This window comes from Phoenix dactylifera, chromosome 3, assembly GCF_009389715.1.
Source record: "Phoenix dactylifera cultivar Barhee BC4 chromosome 3, palm_55x_up_171113_PBpolish2nd_filt_p, whole genome shotgun sequence".
Lineage (NCBI taxonomy): Eukaryota > Viridiplantae > Streptophyta > Magnoliopsida > Arecales > Arecaceae > Phoenix > Phoenix dactylifera.
Genome location: NC_052394.1, coordinates 20,322,411 through 20,331,311, shown reverse-complemented (window position 1 = coordinate 20,331,311; position 8,901 = coordinate 20,322,411). Strand labels below are relative to the sequence as shown.

At 38.4% G+C, this 8,901-nt stretch overlaps 1 long non-coding RNA gene across 1 annotated transcript; it reads left to right on the top strand.

The window, feature by feature from the left end:
- The first annotated feature begins 701 nt into the window (after positions 1-701).
- Positions 702-7,942, top strand: LOC113463203. Its single transcript, XR_003387039.2, has 2 exons — positions 702-1,187; positions 7,219-7,942. It is a non-coding gene; the product is annotated as an uncharacterized LOC113463203 (long non-coding RNA).
- Positions 7,943-8,901: the final 959 nt, after the last annotated feature.

Sequence of the window (8,901 nt, the reverse complement as noted above, 5' to 3'; positions counted from 1 at the left end):
TAGCAGATTTACGCATTCTTGAAGAAATTATTTTCTAGTTCATGGTTTGACTCCAGTTTAATTGTATAGGGATCTAAAGATAATTCCTTTGAAATGGATAGGAAGGAACAAAGCTAGTTTCGACTTTGAAATTATGGAGTACTACATTTATAACGTATACAAAAAAAATATGATTATTTTTTATTTAGCAATTTTTTTCTTATTATGATTATTGCTGCATAATAATGAGAATAACAAGTACCGGGCTATATTCATGTCTCATGTCTCACCCAATTAAAATACTACTTTTTAAAATTTAAATCCTCAATTCAATTCAAAAAAAGTAATATTTTTCTTATATTCAATGACATGGACAAAAAAAGAAAATTTCTCTGAAGTGCTGCGTAACATAGGTAGCAATCTAGTATGTGGCTCTATTCCCCTGCTAATCGACGAATGTCGCAAAGTAGAGGAAACTCATCTCCCATTCGCCCCTCTCCACTTATCCAATCGATCACCCTGGCAGCATCTCTCTCGAGAAGAGTCCGCTCCGCTTTCAGCACTCGTCTATTTTTTATAAAATTATATTTCTTGTAATAAATAATTAGATTTACTTTAAATACAGATCATAAACTAAAAATTTATCAAAGGATCATTAAAGTGAAGATAAAAATGATATTTTTGATTCCGGTCAACACGGATCACAGTATCTTATGACTGCAACATTCAAATGAGCGATGAATTAAGGCGTGTGCTTGAGATCCCAGGCGTAATTCAACCCCTTTCCCTGTTAACTTGGGGACTTTGAGCCAACCTGATGGGTCATTGCATCGTCATATCCAAGACTCCGTATCTTCCCTTCATTCATATGCGGAGGTCGCAATTTGCGACCTAATCTGGTTCTCAAAAATTAATGATAAAATGATGGCGAAATCAAAGAACATGGACGCCCCCCCGAAACCCCCGTGCAAGGAAAGAGGGATCAGTGACGGCTTTCTCGGATTCAAAGGGGGAACCGACGGCGAGGATGGTGGTGCCCAGTCGGACCGGGAACCACTGCCGCCGGCGGTGGAGGGCAGATAAGTTCGGGATCCCCGGCAGGCCCGGTCACTGGCCGGTACGGGACGCCGTCGATTCTCGCTGTTTCGAATCTCACCCTAGACTCGTTTCTGCCTTCCTCGCTCAACCTTAACTCGCTTTACATTCTTGTAAGTCTCTCCCATCTTTTATTTCCCCTCTTTTGTTTCAAAATTTATTGGAATCAATTTCGCAACTTTGATTCACGAACTATTTTGCTGATGTAATGGAAATCACCAATTCGGTGGTTGAGTTTAGGGTAAAATATATGCTTATATTGAAAAATATTAACGTAAAGAACAAAAGAAAACAAGTTGTGGAGAAAGGGATTGTTAGATTCTCGGATAGTGTGCTACGTTGGTTGAGTAGTTGGATCGATTTCAATCTTTCCTGTTTTTCTTGGAGATTATTTGTATTTACGTATGTTTGTATTTATTTTTGTATTATATGAGTTTCTGTTTATGTGCTCACAATAAGCTGTAGTCCCTTTCACAGTTCTTGCAAATAATGCTCGACACTAGTCAGTACATATTTTGATGTCGGCTTTGCATGCATTAAAGTTCTATGGTGGCTCAGAATAAGTATAATTGTTCATGTCTCTACCTCCCATCTGACAAGATGGGTTATATCTGGAGTTTAACAAAATATAGGTTGGAAGTGCACGGCATTATGTATTTCTGAAGAAATCCATGCGATACCATGGAGAGGGGAACAAGGAAAAGTGACAGGAGTCTTAGCAAAGCGACAAAGTTTTACTCATAATAAGCCTTCTTTGATCCTAGAAGAATTTATTACTTCAGCTATCACATGAGAGATGTAGGGTGGTGATGTGGCATCCAAGTTGGGATGAGGCCGAGAAGCCACTAAGAATCCGTTTGGTTATCATTTTTAGGACCTCCTATCATCATCTAGTTGTTGAGGATCACGGATAGGTAAGTCCAGTGCAAAGTCAAACAGCATGAACATCTTATGTGTGCAGGTTGTCAAATGATACTAAACTTTAATATTGAACTAAGAGATGGACATTTTTCAGCAAAGTACGCAATTTTGGCACCAGACCCCATACTGGTACCATGTTGGTATGATGTCGCTATGGCCAGTGTAGAGGTTAATTCTGGATGTCGAGACTTAGTGCATCTCATGTACCCAGTCTCGGTTCAGTACTGTTACCGTACAATATGTACAGTGTGGATCGGTATGGATTGATACGGTGAACTTGCTTTTCAAGAATAAGGAGAAATTCTGAAAATTCATAATATAATACCTCAGTGTTGTCAAAAGCAGCCGCCTAGGCACTTAATTTGGATGGTTACTAGGTTCAGCCCGTTTAAACTCTGCCTCTTTAATGGTTTTCTTTTCTATTTTCTTTCCTTATTTAAGTTCCATGGGACACATGGGAGGATACCGAAGGCTACCACCAACCTAGTATGGCTAGTGGGCTGATCAGTGGCTGCCGACAGGTCAGTCAGTAGCCCATAGTGATAAGTGGTAATAGTGCATACCATGACTAGCACACCTCTTCCTCGTTTGACTTTTCTTCCACTTTTTTTCTCTAAATTTTCCCACTTGTTTTTGTTGCTAGCCTATAATCTGCTTGCCTCCTCCCACTTCTTGCTAGGTGTTGGTTTCCTGGATGTATTCTATAGTTTGTTGGGTATTGCTGTAACAACCCTATTCTCCATATGTATTTTGATCTTTAGATCTTGTTAAGTGTGAAACATATGTTCATGATCCCATAAAGAAAAAAGAGTGTATCTAAAATATATGTACATGCTTATTTATGCATATGATAATAAACGCTTGGAGACCTTTCCTCCTTATGTGGCCGTCTAAGAATATAGGTTCCCTCCTAGGTCATACAAGTGATTTACCACCTAGTATTGCCTAGTATGGTTCGCCGTGCTGGTCCGAACCGGGAGATACAGGATGTACTATACCGGTTGGGTACAGATACAAGGTACGAGTGGCATATCGAGTGGCATACTGATACGCGGTATGCCGAAAAATTTCTGTACTGTACCATACCGACACAATACTAGTATGGCGCCAGAATAGGATCTAGTATTGAGACGGCGAACCTTGTTGCATAGGCTCTTTGATAAACTTGAAAATACCAAGCTATGGAATCCCATGCCTAATCAATATGAGTGAGACATTAAGTTTCGAGGGCAAGAAGGAACACAAGGGGAAGGTCGTAATTGCTATCCTTTAAGGTAACAAAGAATGAAAGAGAAATGAGCAGAATGAATGGAGTGCAAAATGGCTAATATCCAACCAATAAAATATCTAAAAAGTATCATGTGTCAAATGGTTGTACAATGTATCGTATTGGAGTAATTTTGTAATGGAAGAATCTTGATGAGGAACATAGGGGGTAAAAATCTCAGGATATGATTGGATCAAGGAGAGTAATAATGAAATACGGTAGCCAGTCAAGGAGCATATTGGAGGCAGAAGGACCCAATGATTTAGAGGGAGCAAACTCAAAGTAGCTTATGAAGGAGTACCTCATGAAGGAGGTGGGGAAAAATTGGGGAGTGAACATAAGTGAAGTTACAATAGAGTCAGAAAGACACATCTATAATCTAATGGATAGGATTTAGATATTACAGCATTGCCTTGGAGATATCTAAGAAGGCTAGACACAGCATAGTAATTATAAACTGTATATGCAGGATTGAATCTGAAAATAAGTAGTCAGCAAATCAAAGGGAAGAACCAAGATATTTTACCATAAGCTAGCAAAGTAAAGCATGTAAACCTGTAAGGTACCTTGGTGTTTGGAAGCAAGGCAATGACATAAAAGTGATCCTAAAAACTGGCACATATAAAGAACAAAGACAGGAATGCCATTGCTGAATGCTGATATATACAAGCAGTGTTAAGATCATAATGATGCTCCCTCTCCACTGCACCTTCCTCTCAAGCTTTTTGAATTTAGTTGCTGAGGAAGAGCAACATGAAAGAAGGGAATGTTAAATATCTTGGGTCAGAGTGACATTCATGAGCACCAGTAATGTGGGAGCTAAAGGCATCCATCACATTGAGATAGAGAGGGAGGCTTATATTGGATGTGAAATTTAAAAAAAGGCAGGGGAACATGTTGTAGAGTTGGAAGCTTTCAGGATCGTGTAATAGGATGCTCTAGATTATGATGTATAAGCTAATTTGGAAGTACCAAAAGCAGGGCAGAAAGATCTTGTTGCATTTTTGTTGTATGTGCAGCTTCTTATCTGCTAGGCAAGTTGCTCCACTGTAGTCTCTTGAGGAGGGACATGGATAGGGCCACTCAATAGCCCAAGGCTAGATCACTCAAGTATGGCCTGGACTTTTAAATTTTAGATCAAAGCTTGGAGGAAGCTCAAGCAAGACATGGCAATTTTTTTGGCTTGATGCTGTAGCTTTTGTTAGGAAGACAATCAAAGAGGCTTGTATCTTACATCATGTGCCATTTGCCCTGTGATCTTGAGATTTTCTTAGATAGGAAGATCAAGTCAGTTATAGGTCCAATTCACTTGTTGAAATTAGAAGAAAATTTGAAGCAGGGGAAGAGCTGCTCAAGAGTAATCAACTCCTTTCATCCTTGATCTAAATATCTCCAAAACTTCCAAATCCTATCCTCGTACCTGAATTGCTGGCAAGCCATGTATCCTACTTATGTAAATTATATTTCTAGATTGCAACTGCCATAGGATCTCGGAAGAGAGTTTTTCTTGCTTGTGAGAGTCTCTTGGATAATGTTTATTTATATTTATATTTGTTTCTGTCCCTTTCAGTGATATGAAGAAAAGACTGGAATTTCCCTCTCATGATCTACTCATTTCAATATATAGGTTTATTTCTATCTTTACAGTTTAGATAGTTTCGGCTTGTACTAACGCAAAGAATTTGGAGTCAGGTCAAACTCTCTTTACTGTTAGTTTTAGTTTCAGGTGATCCATTACAGTATTTGATTTTTTGCTGGTGTTACCACCATGTGATTATCTGATGATACATTGATGTATACAGCTTAAATGTTGCGCTGGTTTTTCTTGTACCTGGTTTTTGTTCTTCACCCTCTCATGTCCATGCAATTTAGATGACAGGTGATCATAAAAGTATAAAAGTTGCGTATCATTTTGCTTATACCGAATGTTATTTCATTGATTACTAATTTTTGTACAGCTTTGGAATCTTGAATGTGGGTTGTTGACCGATATCAAAGCTCATTATTGTTGATGATGTGCTCTGAATCTAATTGACGCATACTAGCCATGTTGGGAGAGAGAAATAATAGTCCTAAATTAACATAAGAAAGGGAAATAATATTGTTGTTATTTTTGTTATGGTGCTACTAATGAGTTCTAGTTCTTCTCTGTATACATGTAACATGGATGCACATGCACTGATGGTAGGAGAGGAGATATCTTGAGAAAGCTGGCATTGACTGAGGATGCAGTCATAATAGATACAAATTGCAATGAAGGATTTCTGACCCCAAATTGATTTGTCAAAGTTGTTTGTGATGCCTGGGCCCTGATGCTTTTATGTGTCAATCTTGGATTTAGGTCTTGCTAAACCCTCTCATATGAGAACCAGTAAAATGATGTGAGACTTGTAATTAGCATATAGTCTCTGTGAAACAAAAGGTTTGCAGAGGATTCTCTCTTATATTTATAGTATTACATTATACTGTTTTTAGAAAGTGGGTTGCAGACAACATTATTCTTAAGTGACAAATCATGATTCATGAATCATATGCTTTTTATTTCCGGTTCATGATGAAACTTAGTTAATGCAATTTCCAACATAACTATGTGCAAACATAGAAAAAAATGTGCAATCAAAACTTTTTTCCGTATGATATATATCTAATCAAGTAACGTTTTTGTAAGAAAAGGGTTTCGTGGTGCTTGAAAATCAGTTACCTGGGAAGGATTTTTCGCTGCCAATAACTCTAGTTTGCTTCATTGATTTTTAGTTATTAAATGAATTGGAGACAATACACGAAAAGGAGATCATACATAGTGTTACTAAATGTGTTGATTTTCTTTGCCGAGATTTTAGTAATATTGTGTCTCTCATTTCTGGCATAACCATCAAAGTTAGAGGAAAGTTGGCATTGTGGGAAAAGATGCTGAGAGGAAATCCATTCTTCCCATGCTTTCATATTTGTTGATATAGATGGCTTCATCTTCATCGAGGAAATTGTCAAGCCTAATGATTTGGTGGCTAACACGAATAGCAGCTAAGACCTATAGTCTCTGCTGGAAAGATATGCAGAAAAAAGGGTTTCTTTATGCTTTTAATGGTGAAATAAAGGTAATATTGGGACCCCAAAGTGCTGGAAATCCTCTCAAGTGTGAATTGTTTGAATAATGATTACGTTTTGCCTCTAAATTGGGGTTTTTCCTGTCCATTATCTGCACCTTTATTGATAATAAAGTAGAGAGGCAATAATGGGCCTGGTTGTAAAAGGGCAGAACCTTTTCTCAATTTGCCTTTCATTATTAACTTCTTCTTTATATCATGCTTTTCAACAGAATTATTTACCTCGGAGGCTTATTTCTCTTTCTGTCACGAAAAGAGCTGTTTAGACCTATAAAGTAGGAAAACCTTTTCTGTTTCCATTCCTTGATTTTTGACACTCTGGAAAGCGTTAAAGATAGCTCTTTTCAAGAGTATAAGACTTTCGCATTTATTTATTGGAATTGGGATTGCATTTTTCTTCTTATTTCCCATTGCAGGCTCTTCTTTACAGGGAGAAAAAAAATCATCTTATTAGGGGGAAAATGATCTTGCATAGGACATCATTGTACTCCAGCTGCATCAATATAGATAGAGGTAGCGACAATGAAGCACGAGCATTGCTGTTGAGCATTTTTGCCAGTATAATTTATCATTTATCACCTGAATTTGGTTCAGGTGTTATCCTGCCACTGTAATCAATTCATGTAACTCCAATTTGTAGATGGATGAAGTGCAGTGCAGCTTCATAGCACATGGTATATAGCCTGGTTGAAAACTGCATAAAAACAATTGATTTGTCTACCATTAACATTAATTAGTCTTAAATGTAACCTACCAGTTTTGGATTATCTAATAACAAAATTCTTTTCTTGGCACATCATGTCGAAGATCTATACTTTTGCGACTGATCAGTTGAACTCGCCTTGATTGCAGGCTTTGCATTGTCTGATTCAAGTTTGTGAGAACTGCACTAAGGTGTTGAAAACTGCTTTGCTATCAAATAAACAAGCTGGTGGGTTAGGATTTGGATGTACTGGTTTCTGACCTACAGAAGAGGGATCACGAGGAAGGTCTTAATGGGTGGTTAATACCGCAAGATCTACACTTTAATTTAGGTATGCTAGCATACAAGATTGCTTGGTCATATTGTATATTAATTCATGTGGTCGCACGCGATTTGAAAGGTAAAGCTGGCGTAGTCATTCAACAGTACAGTGTATGGGTGGTCCCGAACTTGGCAGCACCAGTATATCACAGGGTAGTCTTGGATGACTATATAAGATTTCTTACTTTGCTCTTGGTCTCAATGAGAGTTGTTTGCTGACTGCTGTATGTATTGACATCCAGGCCTGGCTTTCATACAGGAAGAATTTAATATTGTTCCATCCCCTTCCCCACCCTTCTCTGAGGTCTTTCTTTTTGTTGTAATGACTCAGTTGTGTAAATTGAGATACTGAATGGATAAAAGTTCTTTCATCCATATTTTTTAAACACAGAAAGGTTCTCATGATCTTGCAAGAGGATGATATTGTAAATAAGAGTGCTGAGCTTCTTCTAATGTCTAGGCAAATGGATCTTCCATCAGATCAAAAGGAAAAGAAAGAAGATCATGCCAATTGATTGGTTATATAAATTATTTTTTTGCCCCACTTTTGTACTTTGAGGTATGCCAGATGCCTAAACATATCATTTTTTTTTAAAAAAAAAAATTACGTTCAGAATGAGGTAGCAGTCAAAATATGAATGGTTTTTGCTGCGAAAGGAAAACTGGATCCTGGGGCCGCTAATAGGCTCGTTGTAATCAAAGTGTTGCATAATTACATTGCTTCAAATTTCTATAAGCATTATATCAACTTGAAGTCTCGAATTGTTCGAACGTGTGTATCGCATTGGAATCTGCCCTGCCCAATTATAATTCTCACCATCCCCTCTGAACCATTGAATTTCAGAGCTAAACTACGACTGCCTTCTTCTGAGTTGTGTCAGAATTGTATGATGCAAGAGAGCATGTTGGAGATTCATTTACTTCGACATTAGAATCCTAAAACCATCTTTCGATGCTACCAACATACAAGGTGATGGATGGCTGCTTGGAGCCATGCAGCCGAGTTTACGTCATGATGGGAGTGGTGCATTAAAAATCGCATCTAGGCAACGGTTGCATGCGGTGTGTAGAATGATGTCTGCCTCGGCTGATCCATGGATCCCCTCACCAGGACCAAATTAAGGTGTCCGTCCTTGTGTCACCATCCAATGGTTGGTGGAAGTGCCCGTAACCCCCTTGGAATATGTTGATAGAGATCTAAGGAACCACCAGCCGGCATGTGAAACGTCTTGGAGAATCATTAACCATTGTTTATGGTTGTGCTCTTAGGTGCCAAATCACTCCAAATCAGCAATCATTAGTCTCCACCTAAGTTTCAGTCTGATCCTACCGAGAATATCCTCTCTTTTTCTTTGGCTGAACAACTATCGTCCATCTTAAGATTTGATGGTGTCATTTTCGCCCACTTGTTTGACTAAATGGCTCTCAAAAGTATTCCCCCCCCCCCTCCCTTCCTTGAATCAGAAGGGAAAACATCCACCATGAAGAAACTCTAAGGAAACTGATCGGTA